Source organism: Papio anubis, unplaced genomic scaffold (genome assembly GCF_008728515.1).
Source record: "Papio anubis isolate 15944 unplaced genomic scaffold, Panubis1.0 scaffold32, whole genome shotgun sequence".
Lineage (NCBI taxonomy): Eukaryota > Metazoa > Chordata > Mammalia > Primates > Cercopithecidae > Papio > Papio anubis.
Window position 1 is genome coordinate 14,162 of NW_022163323.1, and position 20,544 is coordinate 34,705.

Genomic DNA, 20,544 nt, shown 5'->3' on the forward strand with positions numbered 1-20,544 from the left:
GATTAAGTTTCAACATGAATTTTGGAAGAGACACCATCATTCAAACCATAGCAAACGTTAATTATTCAAATCTTCTCTTATGGTCTTACATAAAGTTTCATCATTTCTTCTTAGAAGTCTTGCATACTTCTTTTTGTATCATTGCTTTGGTATAGGAAAAGTACTGATTTTTGTATTGAGTTAACCTTTTGCATTTATGTTGTCTAAATCTTTTGTTAGCTCTGCTAATTTGCCAGTTATTTCTTTTGAATTTTCTATATCGATGGTCACATCACCCACAAATAATGACAATCTTGTCTTTGCCAACAATTATAACTCTTACTACATCCAATTATCTCATTGTACTGACTAGGATATTTTGTACAGCTTTGGATAATAGAGGATAAAATGTCTTTATCTTGAAGTTTATGGGAATGCTTGCTCTGGGATTTTGGTATAACCTCTTTTTCAGCTTACATATGCTTTCTCTTTTTCTAGTCCTCTAGAGGTTTTTATTGTAAATGAGTGTACAATTTTACCCAATGCTTTATCGTCATTTATTGAGTGATCATAAGATTATTTTCCATGAGTTACGTAGATTATCTGTATGTTTCTAATATTGAATCACCCTTCCATTCCTGGGATAAATCTTACTCCATGGAGAGTGTTTTTAAGTTACTCTTGTATTTGACTTGCTGCTATTTAATTTGTATTTTTTAAGGTAATAAAAATGAACAACAAAAATTACCAATAATTAACACCACTAAATTTGGAAAGAAATTTGGTGGAAATTTGCAATAATTAACACACCATTAAATTTGGAAAGAAATTTGGTTAGTCATAAAAAGCTAACATAAGAAAACTGGAAGCTAGCCTTTCTTCCACCGTTAAAGTGAAAGTTTTTATGACTTTGATATCAGGGCTGTGCTAATGTCATGAAATGAGTGGAAGCTTTCCATGGTTTTCTACTCTCCAAAAAAGTTTTTGTGAAATGGAATTTATCTCTTCTTGACCATCTGCTAGACCTTGCTCATTAAAATCACCTGTATGCCAGGCATGGTGGCTCACACCTGTAATGCTAGCACTTTGGGAGGCCAATGCAGAAGGTTTGTTTGAGGCTACGAGTTTGAGACAAGCCTAGGCAATATAGTGAGACCCCATCTCTACAAAAATTAAAAAAAAAAATTAGCCAGGCATGGTGGCACGTACCTGTACTCCCAGCTACTCAGGGGACTGAGGCAGGAGGATCACATAAACCCAGGAGTTCAAGGCTCCAGTGAGCTATAATCATGCCACTGCACACTAGCCTGGGTGACAGAGTAAGGCACCATCTCTAAAAATAATTAACTAAAAATCATTTAGGTGAATTTTCTTTGAACATAGGGCTTTAACCACTAATTCAGTTTTTCTATGTGTGTTAGTCCATTTCCATACTGCTGTAAAGAACTTCTCACAACTGGGTAACTTATAAAGGAAAGAGGTTTAATTAACTCACAGTTCAACATGGCTGGGGAGGCCTCAGGAAACTTACAATCATGAAAAGGCACCTTCTTCACAAGGCTGAAGGAAGAAGTGCCAAGCGAAGGGGGAAGAGCCCCTTATAAAACCATCAAATCTCATGAAAACTCACTCTCGTGAGAACAGCATGGGGGAAACCACCCCCATGATTCAATGACCTCCACCTGGTCTCTCCCTTGTCGCTTGGTGATTATGGGGATTACAATTCAAGATGAGATTTGTGTGGGGACACAAAGCCTAACCATATCACTATGTTTATGCTTTTTCAAACTTTCTACTTCTTTTATTCAAAATTGAGGCAATTTATATTTTCTAGATAATTTACCTTTTTAAGCTATAGCTCTAAATATATTGTTATATAATCTCCAAAGATTTAAAAATTTTCTATATATATTATTTATTTTGCCTTATTTTCTTAATTGATAAAAATTGCTAAAGTTTACTCATTTTATTTTTCCTTAAATAAACACTTTTGGTTTGAATTAATGAAATTTTAAAAAATGTAATGGTGTGTTAATTATTGCAAATTATTGTTATTCATTATTTTATTGCAATGTTATCAGTGAGCATAGCTTTTATGGTAACTTTTTTTCTTGATTTTTTCAACTTTTCAGTTTAGGGGTATGTGTGCAGGATGTGCAGGTTTATTATATAGGTAGATGTGTGCCATGGTGGTATGCTGCACAGATCATCTCATCACTAGGTATTAAGTGATGATTTTAAGGTAGTAAGTCCAGTGTCCATTAGCTATTCTTCATGATATTTTCCCTCTCTCTAGCCCCTCAGCAGGCCCCACTGTGTGTTGTTCCTCACCGTGGGTTCATGTGTTCTCATCATTCAGCTCCCACTTGTAAGTGAGAACATGTGGTGCTTGGTTTTCTGTTCATGCATTAGTTTGCTGATGATAATGGTTTTCAGCTCCATCCATGTCCCTGCAAAGGATGTGATCTTGTTTTTTTTTTGGCTACACAGTATTTCATGGTGTATATATAGCACATTTCTCTTTGTCCAGTCTATCATTGATGGACATTTAGATTGACTCCGTCTTTGCTATCGTGAATAGTGCTGCAGTGAACATACGTGTGCATGTATCTTTATAATAGAATGATTTATATTCCTTTAGGTATATACCCAGTAATGGGATTCCTGGGCCAAATGGTATTTCTGCCTCTAGGTCTTTGAGGAATTGCCACAGTGCCTTCCACAATGGTTGAGCTAACTTACACTCCTACCAACCGTGTAAAAGTGTTTTGTTTTGTTTTGTTTTCTCTGCAACTGCAACCTCACCAGCATCTGTTGTTTTGACTTTTTTATAACTGCCATTCTGACTGGCATGAGATGCTATCTCATTGTGGTTTTGATTTGCATTTCTGTAATGATCAGTGATGTTGAGCTTTTTAAAAATATGTTGGCCACATTTGTGCCTTCTTTTGAGAAGTGTCATTCATGTCTTTTCCCTCCTTTTTAATGGGGTTGCTTTTCTCTTGTAAATTTATTTAAGTTCTTTATGGATGCTGGATAGTAGACCTTTGTCATATGGATAGATTGCAAATATTTACTCCCATTCTGTAAGTTGTCTGTTCACTCTGATGATAGTTTCTTTTGCTGTGCAGAAGCTCTTTAATTTAATTAGGTACCATTTGCCAATTTTTGCTTTTGTTGCAATCACTTTTGGGGATTTTGTCATGAAAACTTTGCCTGTGCCTATGCCCTGAATAGTATTGCCTGGATTTTCTTCTAGGGTTTTTATAGTTTTGGATTTTATATTTAAGTCTTTAATCCATCTTGAATTAATTTTTATATGGTATAAGGAAGGGGTCCAGTTTCAGTTTTCTGCATGTGGCTAGCCAGTTCTCCCAGCACCATTTATTAAATAGGAAATTGTTTCCCCATTGCTTTTTTTGTCAGGTTTGTTGAAGATCAGATGGCTTAGGTATGCGGTCTCATTTCTGGGTTCTCTCTTCTGTTCCATCGATCTATGTGTCTGTTCTTATATCAGACACATATTTTTGGTTACTGTAGCCTTATACTATAATTTGAAGTGAGGCTGAGGTGGGAGGATCACTTGAGCCCAGGAGTTTAAGACCTGCCTGGGCAGCATAGTGAGACTACAAAAAAGTAAACAATTAGCCACACCTGTGGTGGTCCCAGCTTCTTAGGAGGCTGAGGTGGGAGGATTGCTTGAGCCCAGGAAGTCGAAGCTGCAGTGAGTCATGATTGTGCCACTGCACTCCAGCCTGGAGATAGAGTGAGACCCTGCCTCAAAAAAACCCCCAAAAAACAAAAAAACAAAAAAACAAAAAAAAAACCTTCCTCCCATCTATGAATGTGGGATGTCTTTGTATTTATGTCTTCTTTCAGCATTGTTTTGTAGTTTCATTATACAAATTTTTTGCCTCCCTGGTTAAGTTTATTCGTAAGTATTTTATTCTTTTTAATGCCATTATAAATAGAATTGCTTTCTTAATTTCCTTTTCAGGTTTCTCATTGTTAGTGTATAGAGATACACAACTGTTTTTTTGCACATTGATTTTTGTATCCTGCAACTTTGCTGAATTTGTTTAACATTTTTGGTAGAATTTTTAGGGTTTTGTACGTGTAATCTGTGAACAGAAATCATTTTACTTCTTTCTCATTTGGATGCTTGGCTTATTGTTTTCCTTTAAAAATTTTTAAGTGACACATAAAAATGTATTGTGTAAAACATATTTTGAAATGTGTATACCTGTGGAATGGCTTAATTAAGCAAATTAACATGCCCTACCTTACTTATTTTCTGTGATGACAACACTTAAAATCTACTCTGTCAGTGATTTTCAAGAATATGATATATTGTTATTAACTATATAGTCACTGTGTTGTACAATAGATTACTTCAACTTATTCCTCCTATCTAATTGAAATTTTGAATCCTTTGACCAGCCAACATCTCTCCAACCCCCCTTTTCCCCCAGGGCCTATTAATTTTTATGCAGATATTTTATATTTCTATTTTGCTCTGTTAGATATCACTTTCTAGGGAGATTTGCTAAATCTCCTACTGCACTTGTAGATCCCAGTTACTTTTAAAAATTCCAGTGTCATTGTAAGCCATATGTTCTTGAAGACATATGGCATTTGAAATCAACAGTTGGTATCTGCCAACCATTGTTAGTGGGATACATGCATGACGTATTTGTTGAACAAATACTTTTTAAAAATCCACTTTGTGTATGGCACTCAAAAGGCAAAGATCTTGAAGGCTGCAGTTGAGAGAAGGGAATCCACACTGCCTCACAGATATGAAGTTGTGTGATGTAGTAGGAGCATGAAGATGTTCAATTAGAGAAACATGTGAATTCTTGCACTGCACTTATCAGTCTATAATCCGGGTAAGTTACTTAATCTCTCTGCTCTTCTAGTTCTTCATTTGTAAAATATGAATTGTTTTTACCTATTTTATAGTATAAGTAAAGCTGCTCACACAGTGAATTTTTTGCATCACAAACTGTATTTATCTAAAACGTAGATAGATGTTGTCTAGCCCATGGGTTATAGAAACAGAAAATGGGTAACTGATTGTGCTAATACCAACGTGAATTAGGTAAATGAAGAGCCTCAGCACATCCTGGGCAACACAGATAAAAAGTAGAAATATAGAACCTAAACCCAAGTTGGGCTGGTCCAAAGCTGTTGCTCTCCTGAGCTGACATTAAGCTGGGACTTGAAGAATAAGGAAGATGCATTCAAAGTAGAGAGAACAGCTTTTGCTAAGTTGCATAAATATGGAAGCACATGTTATGTTTGGGGAACACTGAAGACAGCCATGTCATTGATAAAAAGTGGGGAGAGTTAAGATTGGGAAGTAAAATGGGATCCAGTTTAAAGTGCCTTCCCACTTTGGATTTCAGTCTCTAAGCAGTGAAGAAATATCAAAGCATTTTGCAGAGTAGAGACACATAATGTGCTTAACGAACTAGAGGGAGAAAGGCTAGAGTATGACATATCAGTTAAAGTTGTGGCTTCTGGAAAACTCGAAGCAGAGATGTGCAGACTGGAGGTGGAGCCACGGCAGTAGAAAAGTAAGAACTCAGGGTGAGGCAGTACTATTGCTCAATCCAGAACTTTTAGCAGGACCCCAGGCACCCCAAACATGGCTTAAGTTCTCTGACTAGACAGAGCCAGTTGTTTCCTTAGTTATTTGAGAGTACTCTGAAATTTTTTCACGTACTGCATGGATTTAAATGCTAAACTTTGGCCTCTGCAGTTTTTAAACTAAGCTGGACATCTAAAGTGTGAGGAAGGTAACTTGTCCAGTTAAACAAAACTGGCTTTGCCTTCATTGCTGCAGGTGTTTGATTCTCTCTCAGGAGCATGCACACAGAGTTCGGAGAATGTAACTGCATTGACCTGCTGTTGTTTGAAGCTCTGTACACTTGAAGGAAGGAGGAGATATTGCTTTCAGAGGGTCTTCATGTATTCATTCAGCTTGGATATAGGCTGGGATAGAACATTTAGGAACTCAGGAGATTCTGTAACTTATTTAGGGCAAAGAGCGAGACTGGTGATAGCTAATTATTGAGTACACATAGGATATATGTGGCTCTTGGATGGTGCATAGTTGAGAAACAGTCCTGCCCTATCCTTGAGGAACCTACTAAGCTGGTAGGCACATGAGAGAGGGGAAACTGGTGAAACACAGACTTCTAGCTGAAAATGACTGAATGTTTTGAGAAGGAGAAACGTCCTACAGGTTGGCACAGAGATGGGACATGGGCCCTGGAGTGACTGGAATCTGAGTCCTCCTGACCTTGATTGTGTCACTCTGGTCATTCTTCTCTTTCTTGAGAGTTATAATTGTGTCTCTTGTTGTCTCTGGCCTCGTCTTAACAGTCTGTGGGGTGTTTACCGCTCATTTGCTCTCTCTGGTCTCCACCAACCCCTCCCTTGTCATTGCCTTTTTCATCCTCTCTTACCCTCTGGTTAGCAGTTTTATTAGAAAATGGAAAACTTCAGTGATTATATGGAAGAACTGTATCCAGCTGCTCAAACCCACCCAGTTTCTGTTTTTAGCTTCTCCACCACTTAAAAATAAGCAGCATCAGGTCCCACTTGCCAAGCCTTTGTCACAGTCTCCAGCAGCCATTCCTCCGGCCATCTGCTCCTCCAGTTGCTCAGCCTGTCCCCACCTCCCGTCTCAGCCCCACATGCAGCCCGTCCGTGGATGAGTGAGGGGCTGGCAAGCCCACAACCTCCAGCCCAACTGTGCCATCTGTCTCCCATCTCCATGTATGTTTCTAGCTTTGCTTTTGACCCACATTCCTGCAGCCCCCCATCCCTGGCTTGTTTGCCCCCACCAATCCTGTGATTTCCAGGGAAAGGATGCTGCCTGGAAAAGATGGATGAGTTGCCATGGAGATTTGAATATACACAGGAAGCCACAGACACCTCACACCTGGAAATACAAAGGAGTTTGACATAAGTTTAGTTTAGCCCTAAGGTTTAGTTGGTTTAAGTTGCAGTCCTTCCCATTGGAAGTCAGTGTCTTAGAGGGAAGTTTAAAGCCAAGTGTTGCCATAGCTGAGTATTGTCATGGCATTCCCCCATCCCATGTCAGTCTCTTGGATCACAAGCAAACTACTCAGAGGAATTGGAGGTTAGCCCTAGGCCTGTGCTCTGAGTGTTCTGAGGGGCTTGCTGTAACCAGGCCAAAAGTCTAGCACCTGCCCTTGCACCTGAAGAGTGGGTATATTCACATTCACAGGAAGAGAAACTGCCCGACCCACCCCTCTGTCATGTACCGTAGAGACCATGTAGAGAACTGGTCACCCCTGCCTGAGAACAAAGTGATTCTAAAGTGCCCCACCTCCCATTCTTCCTTTTTCTTCTGGATTTCAGGAATGTCAGGGGAGGAAGCTTGGAAATGGTGGCTACACCTTGCCTGTCTGTGGCTGGGGGCACAGGAGGCTCCTCCTCACTCTCCAGATGATGCCAGGTGGTGGGCAGGATAGGAGGGGCCTGGTGGTTGAATGCTGTGGGGGAACATTCCCTGCACTGGGATGCATTTCTCTTTATCCCAAAGGAAAGGGGGCACATTTTTGGCATTACTCCTAGTGCCCACATAGACCAAGCGAGAACTCTGCTCTGTGATGAATGTGCAGGAGAGCAATTCGCCCTTTCTCAACAGGGCTCTGCTGACCTTTTGGGCAGGACAGGTCCGTCCTGCACATTGCAGTGTGCTTATCATCCCTGGCCCCTGCCCACCAAGTGTCATATTGCCTTGTAGTCATTGAGACAACCAAAAATGCCCAGCAACTTTTCAAACATCTCCTAGGGGATAGTGCCACTCCCAGTTTTTTGCTGCCAGAAAATCAGATTGCTACAGACCAATCTATGCTCTGAGAAGAGACCAGGACCAGACCAGAGCTCTCTTTTGTCCTGATAAATTCATATTAATGAAAATCATATTCTATTTGTCCATTATTGCCTTAGCTGATCAACTTGGCAATTCTCTTTGTCATACCTGATGGCTTTTCACTGTCTTCTGATATTCCCCCATTCATTTACAATTCTTCAACATGAGTTCTCTTGTCAAGGGAGTTTTCAAGTACCTAAGCCATGAGGATAGTGACTTAACACCTGAGGCATGCCTCCCACTTGTGAGACGCCTGCATCCTGGTGATGAAGGACCACCGGGGTAATTGCTATAGGACTACGGAAAAGAGAGTGTAAGAGAAAAAGTCTTTAAAGTGGAGGCTTTGGCCCTGTGGCCTTAGAGATTCCGAAAGTTAAATTTATTGATGTAGCTGCCTGGTCCAAGGGAATATACCTTCTAGTTTTGTCCACATGACCTGTTTCCTCCTGGGAACTTACCCCTAGAGCTCCTATAAACCAGTGCCTGAGCCAGGGGGTTCCCAAGGTGGAGACAGAGATCCCTGATGTCAAAACCATCACCTTCCAAAGTGTCCAGAGAATGCAAAGAGGAGAGATGAATTGCAGCTGAGACTCCTGTCCCCTTTGTTGTTAGTTATTACCTTCTTGTGGATGAATCGGACAGATCTCACCCCCTTTTCCTTCCCGTGGCCCATCATTCTTTTTCCCTACCGTTTCACCATGAAAAGGAGCAACGCTCTGTTCATTTTGCTGCTTATTGGCATGGCTAGTTTTGTCAGAGGATGAGGCTGTTGGTTAAAATTAGGTTTTTGGATTCCTTGATCATCTATTTTGTCTCCCACCCACTCACCCTGGGGGATAATCAAAAATTGCCTATGGACATCTTGATTTCTCCTTTAAATCCTTTTAGTTTGATTCTAACAGGCTGTGCTTTTTAACATTCTTGCTTATTTAAATTTTTTTTTAAATTTCCAAATTTTTAAAAAACATTTATAAAAATTGGATTGTAGTCATTCGTTCCAGATTTTAGCTGCCCCCCTCCCTTCCTATCTCTGAGATCAGCAGCTCCTTCACAGTTGGTATGATTTTGACTTTTTTTTTATCCTAAGTAGATACAGGAACTCATGGAACCATGCAGCTTGGAAAGATATGGGGTCATCACAGAATGAAAGGAAGAACTGTAGGAGCTGGGGCCTCAGGGCTAGACTGAGGAGCCTTATGCCTCCAAGACACACTGTCTGTTCTCACCTCCCTTGGCCCTCAGCTCCTCCTCCTGCTGTGGCCAGTCCTTACCTTGCCCCAAGTGTCAGCTCCACAGTCCTGCTTAGCAGCCCCATGTGAAGAGAGTCTTCCTCTCTCAGTACCTCTCTGTTGATTATTTAATAATTGTAGTCACTTCCCACAAAAGAAGAGCCACTTAGCTTAACAAGATATGTGCACTCTCGGTAGTTGACATTAACAAAGGAAAGATGACACAGTGCCTTTGTGTTCCCTTCTCAGGATGTGAGGCTGGGGGAGACTGATGTGGTTAGAACAGAAGTGGTGGAGTGTCAGACTCAGCAGATCCCTTAGGAATCAAATGTCTTGTTAGTAACCGCAGTATCTGGAGAGAATTACTTGGATGCATTTATGTCAATTAAGACAATTCATATTTTCTTAATCTATTTTGGATCTTCCCCCGTCTCCCAACTTCCTCTCACCCTGCCTTCCTAGTTACTGCTAATTGAGTCAGTAATACCCAGAAAATATCTTCCTCTGCTTTAGAATGCAGAAAGTGGTAGATTAATGTCCCATTATTCTCAGAGGTGAAGAGTGCTGAATAATAAGCCTGCTCCTTCCCCATTTCTCTCTCATTAACAGTTTTCACACCATGTAGTTATCTTATACCAGGTCTTGTCTGACAGTGTCCTCCTGTATGTGCCTGTGGCCTCCTAGAGCAGGGGCAAGACTAGAGGTAATCTTGCCTGGTGGCCTCTAAGTAGGGACACTCTGCATCACTGGAGAGCATTCCAGAACAACCATGGTCGGGCAGACATCTCACTGTCCACCGCACAGCGTCTCTGTGAGCGGGCCACACTTGTGTTTGCCAGCAGTAAAAGCACGTTCCAAAGTGATGTTGGAGCAGAGAGCCGTGGGTGGGAAGATGGGGAGATAGAGGGTAGCAGCCGGATCTGAGAGTTAAGAACAGACCCTGGGGCTGGCAGGAGAGAACAGGAGGAGTCAGAAATTCATTTCTCTAGATGGAGAGGACACTGACCATGACTTCCAAAGCAGTCACAGGAGATTCACAGCAGGGCCGCCATAATAAGTAAGCCTCTTGCTGAAGACTCGCCCTCCAATTTAGTCCTTTTTGCCTGTCATGAATTGCATCGGCTGCTGTCATTGAGTTATTCCGAGTTCTGTTTGTAATTGGAACACAGCTGAAATTAGGGTGCATGTGACCCTAGAGATGTGTGGGTTTCTGGAGGATATTTGGGAAATATCTCCAGACCCTTTGCTCCCTCTTTCTCTGTGTCTGTGGATTAGGTGGAGGTGCTTATCAGATACCCTGAGCCCCTGCTGTGCTGTACCTGGTTCTCATTCTGAACACACAGTCCCTCAGGGCAGTCCCCGTGCAAGTGCTAATAAGGCTCGCACACTCCAGCACCGCGACCTCACTCGGGAGGGGCTCCCAGAACAGTCAGTGCTGAAGAATAAAGGCTTTGTTTGCTTTGTGAAATCCCTAGGAAAATCTTAAAAGGAGAAGTACAATGAAGAACTAGGGAGGACAAGTGGAATTCTTTATTGTGATGCCGTAAAACATCCCTCCAGCCTTGAGTACTTCAGGCACGCCGATACACTTCATCCTCAGTGCCGATGTGTGCCGCGGGTGAAGTGTGGGCCTGAGCTCTGATTCCAGCAGTAGGCTCGGCTCACACTGATTGTCCTACACCCTTGTTATGAGATTACTCTTAATAGCATGTCAGGTTTAGGGGGCGGTTGGCTGGCTTCCCAGGGTCATTGTAACTGGCCCAGAGGATCATGCTGATCTTGACCTAATTCCGTGGAGCTATATATACTAGTTATCACAGACAGCAGTTTGAAGTTCTTCCACCTGTAGGTTTACATGCAGAAAACAAGTGGAGGAGGGAGGGCGCTAAATCCTAACTGGTTTCAGTGCTTGTATTCCACATGTCAGAGGGAAGCCCTCACATTTTGTTCTCCCTCAAAGAAACAACTTGGGGTATGTCACTTCTTTCCTCAGGGTAGAATGAACATGTTGCAGGAGTACGGTTTTGTTTTGTTTTGAGACAGGATCTTGTTCTGTCACCCAGACTGGGGTCCTGTGGTGTGATCATGGCTCACTGCAGCCTCAAACTCCTGGGCTCAAGCAGTCCTCCCACCTTAGCCTCCCAAGTAGCTGGGACTACAGGCACATGCCACCGGGCCCAGCTAAGTTTTAAATTGTTTTTGTAGAGATGGTATATCACTATGTTGCCTAGGCTGGTCTTGAACTCCTGGGCCCAAGTGATCCTCCCAAAGTGTGAGATTATAAGCATGAGCTGCCACACCCAGACTGGAATTGAAGTTTTGAGAGCTGTTTAAATAATGACCTGGTTCGGGCTCTGTGGGGAGGCACCGTGGGCTGGTGACAGAGAAAGCTGGATGATGTCTTAGCCCCATTTTTTCAACCCTTGTCATGAGATGCCTTCTTGCCATTTTTCTCACAGACCCGATACTTCTCCCCACAAGCTCGCCATCGATTCCACGCTGCCCTTGCGTCTTGTTCCACCTCGATGCTGATCCTGTCCAACCTGGTGTTTCTGGGGGGCAATGAGGTTGGGAAAACCTACTGGAATAGGATCTTCATACAAGGTAAGTTGCTTGACAGTGCTGTTTTCAGTCAGTTTCTTGTTTTCCATGTATGCGGATAGGATCACATATGGGATGGATGGGATTTGGGGAATTCATTCATTGTTATGTTCATGGTATGTGACCTCTAAAGTACCAGCCAGGAATAATTGCCTATGTTTAGCTATGACTTTAAGTGTCCCCTCTTTTTGATGTACCCCATATCTCCTGTATGTGATACTTGTTTAACACCAAAAGGTATTATTCCAACTCTCCCAAAGTGTATATTCCCTTCCATTACACTATGTTTCCAATGATTTGATATTTCTTAATCTTTCCTACTGCTGTGGTTGAATATCCCCTTCAAAACTCATGTTGAAATTTAATCCCCAATTGGCAGTATTGAGAGATGAGGCCTTTAAGAGGTGATTGGATCATGAGGGGTCTGCCCTCATGAATGGATTAACCCATTCACGGATTAATGGATTATTATGGAAGTGGGACTGGTGACTTTACAAGAAGAGGAAGAAAGACCTGAGCTAGGACGCTCAGCCTCCTCACCATGTGATGCCCTGTGCTATCTGGGGACTCTGCAGAGAGTTCCCACCAGCATGAAGGTCTTCCCCAGATGCAGCCCCTTGACCTTGGACTTCTCAGCTTCCATAACTGTAAGAAATAAATTCCATTTCTTTATAAATTATCCAGTTTTAGATATTCTGTTATAATCAACAGACAACAGAGACACCTAATGTCCGTGGGTCCTAGCCTGCAATGTACTGCAAAATCTCACCTTGTTTTGTTTATTGCTCTGAATGTCTTACTAGGAATCTGCCCTAGAAGCTTCCTTGTACTCTCCTGAAGCTGTGGCATGGCATTGGTATTTGCCACAGCTCTTGGTTGTGGGTATTTTTGTGTGAATACCAGGGGCCAACCTTATGTTTAATGTACATTAAATAGGTAATCTGAATATCCAAAGCAAAGCCATACCTGCAGCAGGTAAACTGCTACTATGTGGGAGTTGTCAAAATATTCTATTAATAATTGATCATTGTTTATTTATGGTCACCGTTTCCCTTGGGCTGGGACTGAGTTATATCTAGGAGAATCGGGAGATTTGGAACCACTCACAGTACATACTACTGTAGCCAACTCGCTACATCTTAAAAGAGAAGATCCCTGCTCTGTTCCCTGCCCAGTAACACGGTCTTGAGCTTTTGCTTTGGGAAGCTTTGCCAAGTGGTGATGACGTAACTCTGCACAGCTGGCCCATCATCTCCACATCTGGGTCCCTGAGAAGGCAGCAGTGCTTTTGCTGCAGCTCTTTTCACACCAGAAATAACAGCAACACAGCTGCAGTATTTCAGAATGGCAAACCATGGGCCTAAACTGTGGCAGCCTTGGGTGAGCCAGGCTCAAAGGGCCAGGAGAGAGTCCTGTTCTACTTTAATCTTGTCACTAAAAGACCCCTCTTTGATCTTGCTTTCTGTGAGATGTTTTAGCTGGTAGTTCCTGGAAAGACCATGTGCTTTCTAAGTGAAAGCTTTCCTTTAATAGAGATGAGAGATCGTAGGGTGCAAAGGATCTGAAGATACAGGTGGGTTACAGCATTTTTTACTTTTCTTGGGCCCTCTCACAGAACCTAGCACAATGATAAGAACATTGTGACTTGGGGGGAAAGTGCTGATTTGGTTTGCTTGTCACATAATGAGGAAGCTCTGATTTTCACTTCCCTGAATCAAATGCATTCAGTGTTTGCTACTTGCGAGGCACTGAGAACACAGAGATGAAAAAGGAAGCTCACAAATGTGAGTGCCAAATACACAAAAATGTGCAGTAGATTCAGGGAATTGCTCTGCCGGATGTATGAGTGAATTATTGGAGGTCACAGGATAGAGTAACTGACTTTCCACAGAAGATACACTCTTCAGAAGAGGTGGCATTTGAATTGAAGTAATAATTCAGGAATTTGCTAGGTAGAAAAGGCAGGTATATCAGGGAAATTAACACTGGCTGCTTTGTCTGAAATTCCAAAATCTCAGTAATTTCTCACCATAGAAGTTTGTTTCTCTGACAGTTCAATACAAATTCGGTGGCTTTTTCTAAGCAATGACTCCAGGACCTACAATGTTTGTTTTGATTCTCCAAAATCTTGTCCTGGCATCATGGAGGGGAAGAGAACACGGGACTGGCACACCAGGTGCTCAAACACGTGACATTTCTGCTTACATGTCATTGGTCAGAGCCAGTCACATGACCAACCCAAGTACAAGGCAGGGGCATGTAGGGAAGCATGCAGATATCAGTGTGCACCAGCTATCTATGGCACAGCAGGAGCGGCACATGGGCCTGGCCAGAAATGCCCAAGAGGCAGGTGGAAATATGAGTTAGAGTTGGAGAAGATGGTGGAACCAGTGATTGAGATGTGTGGGGGTCAAGGGCGTAAAGGTTGTATGTGAGGCCAGGGGACTAGATGCAATTAACCATGGAGCTGTGTAGAGTGAGAAGAGAACAGGGTGGGGGAAACCCCAGGGAATGCTGGCATTGAAGGGAGCAGAGAGAAAGGCAGGAAGATCAAAGTGTGACTTACCTGACATCCTATGGAGTTAACCTCACTCACATGGGATTGGGCTCTGAAAACCCGGTCTGCTGCTGCCACATGGGACCTGCTATGGTCTATGACTGAACGCACTATTTATGTCCTCCTTGGACTCGGGTGCCACAGCCCTGGGAACTCTGATTCTATAAATGTGGAAGGCTCTGTGGAATCATCTCTCTTCTGGGTTCTGAGGCCAGAGAAACTCAGCTGAGAAGGCTTTTTCTATGTCAGTGATTATCCAAATAAGCTTGTTTGCATCTCTGCTGGCCTGTGCCATGGGCCTCCTGAGTCAGGGAATGTCTGCTGGGGTTTTGGCAGTTGCCCCTTCTTCTGTTCCTTGCTGTGGGTTTTTGTCCCTGAAGGATTTGCTTTAGATATCTCTTGGAGGTAAATGAACCAGACGGTGTCCAAGCTCCCATCCTGGAGAACTCTGGATTTCATTTAATAACTAATGTGACTTGATAGAAGATTAATATGAATATTCTTGTTTTGGTGAAATAAAATAATGAGTCTATACGATGCTCCCTCAGTCTCTGCTGGGGCTGTTCATATCTGAGCTTCGTAAAATTAAAAAAATCTGAATTCGGAAACTCATCTGACCTCAGAAAGTTTAGTTAAGGGATTGTCAAACTGTATATGAAATTGCTGACAAATGTGCACCTTTGACAGCCTTGTAGTCTTGGCATCTTCCCTGGGACACATGATCAGTTCCTGTCGCTCCAGAGCCCATCTTTACACACTGAGGAAATACAGTGAAGCGAGTGAGAATGCTGGCTTTAGGGATGGAGAGCATTTAAGCTCAGTGTCTAGATTTCCAGGTTTAAGGGAAAGGTGGCCCTTCCCTCTGCGCCTTGATGGGTTGGGACCTGCCGCAGCAAGAGGGAGGAACCGCTGACACCACATCCCTCTAACAGGTCTTGCCTCAGAGTCCTGGAGGAGTAGGAAGGAGCAGATGGGTATCTAGGAGATAGGGATTATTGAGGAGATTTGTGAACACCTCACAGCTAATGGGGTGTGGATACACATGTGTCTTAAAAGATACACCTCTCTGTTTCCCACGGAGCCCTCTTCTGGCATCACTGATGTCCCTAGAAGTCTCTCATGATTCACTTGGAAAAGTTGTCTTAAAATTGGTATCTTCCTGTCTCCAGTTCACTTGAATTTAGCCATAGATTTGTTTGCTCTAAACTACAAAGTTTATTTTACTGATTTCCATGAAAATGTCTGTCCTGGTCTCTGTGGGTGATATGGGTGAGATAAGGCTGTAAAACCAGACCCTTCCCTTTCTGTTGTGCACCTGCCCTGCTGTCTAGAGAGTGGAAGACAGAGTCTGAAGGCAAAGGATAGAAATGCTCAGTGGCAAACCTAGGGCTCTGGTAATGTGTCATCCCCAAAACAGTTTTGGTCAGGAAGTGTTACCTCTGCTGCTGAGGTTGAAGAAGTAGCGTTGAGTTTATTCAGCAGAGAATAAGGGATCTATGTTTTTGTTTTGTTTTGTTTTGTTTAAAAAAAAAAAAAAACTCCAAATTTTTACTTTTGAAGTTATGCTTCAAGCTACTTGAGGAATATGCATATTTAGGCCTCACAAACTTTATTTAAAAGACTTAGCTGGTCCACAGATCTGAGAAGGATATGGCTGGAGATTTGGTCCAAATGCTGTTCTAGGAGGAACTCTGCTGTGTCATGCTTTGCAGAGACTAATGCAGGTTGCTTTTTACAAGCGCTTTGGCTCTGAAAAGCATTTGTTAATAGAAGGAGCTTTCTCATGCCTGCCATAAATCTTTGACATTGAAGGATAATTTCTTCAACAAGCAGCTGAATAGAGCTCTGTAATTTGAAGTTACCAATGAGTTGTAACTCCAGATCAGCAAGGCCAGTCCCCATAAACCAGCTGTGGCCTAAGCATCTTGGCAGTGCTCTCTCCACTGTCCTGGGGTAATGAGGAGAAAAAGTATTCAAGGGGGGTGTTTATACACTGGGAATATATCTGGCCTTGAGAGGGCTGAGAGCCTTATAATGTTTGTGTGGGTGCAGAATGGTGCTTCTTCTGAAAAGTCTGTGTGCTTTTGTCCGGGGAAGCCATGGACTTTGTTTTAAAAAAGAAAAAGAAAAAGAAAAAAGGAAAACCAAACCATTTCCCAAGTGGAGGGGCCTGGATCACTGGGGTGATCCAGTGACAGTGTTGCAGTGACAAGAGCTTGGTAGAGATGTGGCATCCACGGAACATTGCCCTGTCTGATGCCTCCTTACACACACACACCTGTACACACATGCACACAGACACACATGGATGTTTGTTTTTCCTTCTATTATCCAATCTATTTTGGCAAGCTCAGCCTTAACACTTAGCTCCTGGAGTGACCCCATGCCAAGGCAAGAATTTTATTCTTTTTCCCTCTAGATTGCAGTGAGAGAGGAGCTGGTAATTTTCTTATGCAGGTCCCCATATTTGCTTGCTATTTCTAGCTGAGAGAAGAGAAAGTATATTTTTCCCTGATTACTAGCTTGTCTGAGCAGTTTATTTGCCTCCTAACTCAAATGGTTCTGGACAGGCATTTTATTTAAAGCTGAACTGGAGTATTGCACTAGAGATTCTGGAGGGTTGTGGTTAAATAGAAATTCATTCCCATCATATCTTCTTAAATTCTTGGGATTAAAAATTTCATTTCCGATGAAAGAGGACAGAGGGCAGGTGTCGGTGTCTCAGAGGCCATCCTTTCTGATGACTTTGTTTCACGGCCTCCCCTAGCCCTTCTCTCCAAGTGGAGTTTTCACTGCTGTCATTGATTGTGTCTGTGCCTCACTGGATCCTCTGAAAGTTCTAGAAGAGTTTGAAAAGCAGGTGCTTCCTGTGCATCATACTTAAGGGTGATGAGGTTGACATGTAGATGTATTACACGGTCTATCCGTGTTTACGTCATTGGTCTATTTATGACCATTCTTGGAATCTGAATGTCAAGACTTGCAGAAGCCTTGGTTTCTTTATTGCATGCCACATGGCCAGCCAGAGGCCTTGGGCATTAGTTTTCCCACAAGTAATTCCAGCCAAGTCACCAGGCATAGAATGTGAGGAATAGTGAGTGAAAGTCCTTATTCATAAGTGCACCTGGGGTTATGTTAAAGCTGAAACAAATTCTAAAATACCCAGGAAGGGCTTTCAACCAGATAACATTTAAATCTTTTGTGCTAGGTTGTGGAAACTTTTTCCTGCTAATTAGAGTTTCCAGGGCACTGAACCCTGACCACTTGCTGTGTTGCCAAGTTGGTTCCCTATGGTTACTGTAACAAGTTATTAAAAACTTGTTGGCTTAACACAAGTTTATTTTTCTTGTAGTTGTGAAGACCAGAAGTTTGAAATCAGTCTCACTGGGCTAGTCAAGGTGTTGGCAACGCTGGTTCCTTCTGGAGGCTATAGGGGAGAAGCTGTTTCCTTACCTTTTCCAATTTACAGAGATAGGTTTCTCTTGGCTCATGCCTTCTTTCCTTCCTCTGTCTTCAAAGCCAGCAGTGTAGCATCTTCAAACCATGTTCTTTCATCTGTCTTCTTCTGTCACACATATCTACCTCTTTTTCTTGCTGTCTCCTCCTCTGTTTCTCTCTCTCTTTTTTTTTTTTTTTTGAAACGGGGTCTCTGTCACCCAGGCTGGAGTGCAGTGGTATGATCTCAGCTCACTGCAACCTTCGCCTCTCAGGTTCAAGCGATTCTCCTGCTTCAGCCTCCCGAGTAACTGGGATTACAGGTGTGCGCCACCACACCAGGCTAATTTTTGTATTTTTAGTAGAGACAGCATTTCACCATGTTCATCAGGCTGGTCTTGAACTCCTGACCTTGTGATCCGCCCACCTCAGCCTCCCAAAGTGCTAGGATTACAGGCATGAGCCACCGCACCTGGCCTCCTCCTCTGTCTCTCTTATAATGACCTTTGTGATTCCACTGGGCATGCCTGGATAATCCAGAGAAATTTCCCATCTCAAAATCTCTCAGTTGATCACCTCTGCAAGATCTCTATTGCTGTGTGAGGTGACTTTGACTTTGACAGGTCTGGGGGCTTAGAGGGTGCGCGTCTCTAGTGGAGCCGTTACTCAGCCCACCGCACCACGCTGACATGGGCAATTGCTGTGGCACAGAACACCCCTCGGTTACACCACTGCCATAGCTTCTTTCTAAAGAGATTTGGTTATAATAGCAATTTGGATGTGCCACTAGCCTCCTTAAAATGTGAATCTGCCTGTCAGAAAAAAGGTAATACTTAAATTTCACAGAAGGACACATGTGAGATTTGTTATCTTCAGGGAATTTCAAGGGTGTTGTTGAGGACTGCTGCAGTTTTGCCTGCTCAGTGTTTGTTTCCCATTCCTTGGTAACAGCGCCCTGCTTTTCCTTTGGGAACAGATCTCTCCCACCCACCCTCAATCTGTGTGATTCCGGTGGGGCACACCCCGTATCTAAGATCCACAATCAATGAGTGGCCCGGGACTGGCCAGGCAGTAGGGTCCATCTCGCCATGTGATATAATTCCAGAGCTTTTGCTGGAAGTATTGGGAAGCAGAAGCAATCTCTCCTTTGGAGTGTGGAGTTGTCAGGATGCAGAGCTGGAGCTGCTGAGCCCTCTCGTCCTCCCAGTGAACAGCCACGGAGGCGGGGGGCCAGCTCAGAGGAAGGCAGAGCTGCAGGATGGAAACTGAAGCCATATAATTTTGAGCCCCTAGATCGAGGAATGCCTGAAGCCAACATATCTTTGTACTTTTCTGTTACAGGAGATTTATTTTTATTTTTTTTACTCAATCCATGTTGGGAGACAGTGTTCCAGGGCTTTCTTTGTTTCTGCATTTCTTGCAAACAGAGGCACTGGCTACCTTTGTTCCCAATTATTTTTCCTGGATTATTTGTATAGAAAACACCTCAGAATTGTCCAGCTACTAAGCAGCAATATCAGGTGAGATTACAAGCCCTTTGACTCCAAATTCTACATTCTTTGTATCAGACTACTCTTCTCTCTCTGCTCTGTGAGGCCTAAATCATGACAGGCAACCACTGTTTTCACTGTGACCCATCCCTGGGTGTCACTGCCAGAGACAGTCTAAGGTGCCTGGTTAATTGTTCTGATTCTTAGTACTTCTCCACTGAGCATGTTGGAAGGGTGACAAGAGTCAGACCTTCCAGGCTCTGGGGCTGATAGACCAGCCTGAGGCCTGTTAGCTGGATCAGCACTGACCAGTCCACATGCCTACAACTCTTTTTATCCCAAGCCTGCTCAGATGGTCAAGGACTCCGGCTTCCCTCTTTAGGTTTACTCCGACGTTGCATTTGATTGGTCCCAAGCCCTGTTTCCAGTGTAATTACTCTTTTCCAGACCAAGAAAGCAGTGGAAAGAGGAGATAATTTTGTTTTGGCACACAATTTCAACGACTGGGGAAACAGAATTATCTCAGGTTGGCTGTCATAAGAGCCGAGGGCCTGTGACTGTCATATGTAAGGGCAGTGCTGGAAATGCAACAAAGGACAGCAACATGGCTGGCCGTGGTTCTTGTCTTTGCAGTGAAGATCAGAAAGTGGAATCCAGGGGACCTTTTCCTTGCCTCAGGAATTCTATCTGGCACTGTGGTCATTTATCTTAAGTGTAATTAAGGCACTCAAGTCTTTCAGTGAATATTCAACAAATGAGAGTGAAGACTATACAAAAAAACCTTTTCATTATCTTGAAACAAAGACAGAAAAAAGCATATCCTGTTTTGTCAGCACCTGTTTGGTACCACGTAAGATTGTTGAAGGGGTCAGAGCTTCCAGCTGACACCTGTCAATTGGGCCTAGTTGGGCCATTTTCCTCTGTACTAACCTAACTCTCCCAGCTGCCAAGGGCTGCCCTGATCACATTAGCTGCTGCTATGGAGTATTCTCTCTAAGGGGAAGCTACTGAAAGGGGAAAGCATGGAAAAGAGGGTGTTACGGTTGAATTGTGCCCACCCAATGAAGTCCTAATCGCCAATACCTCAAAATGTGACCTTTTGGAAATAGGGTCTTTATAGAGATGATAATGAAGCAGCGTCATTGTCTGGGGTAAATACCTGAGGTTTGTCATCTTACACCAAGGAAATCGAGTATGCAGACACAAAAGAAGTGGGTTTAGGAGTGGAGGTTTAATAGGCAAAAGAAAGAGAAAGGAGAACAGCTCTCTGTCTTGAGGAGGTGATGTCTGGTTTACATAGGGCCCAAAGATTGGTTGGACCAGGTGTGACATTTACATGGC

General features: G+C 43.0%; 1 long non-coding RNA gene across 1 annotated transcript; it reads left to right on the forward strand.

The window, feature by feature from the left end:
• The first annotated feature begins 4,683 nt into the window (after positions 1 to 4,683).
• On the forward strand, positions 4,684 to 17,585 carry LOC116273028. The gene is made up of 2 exons (XR_004181534.1): positions 4,684 to 4,868; positions 11,580 to 17,585. It is a non-coding gene; the product is annotated as an uncharacterized LOC116273028 (long non-coding RNA).
• The last annotated feature ends 2,959 nt before the right edge of the window (positions 17,586 to 20,544 follow it).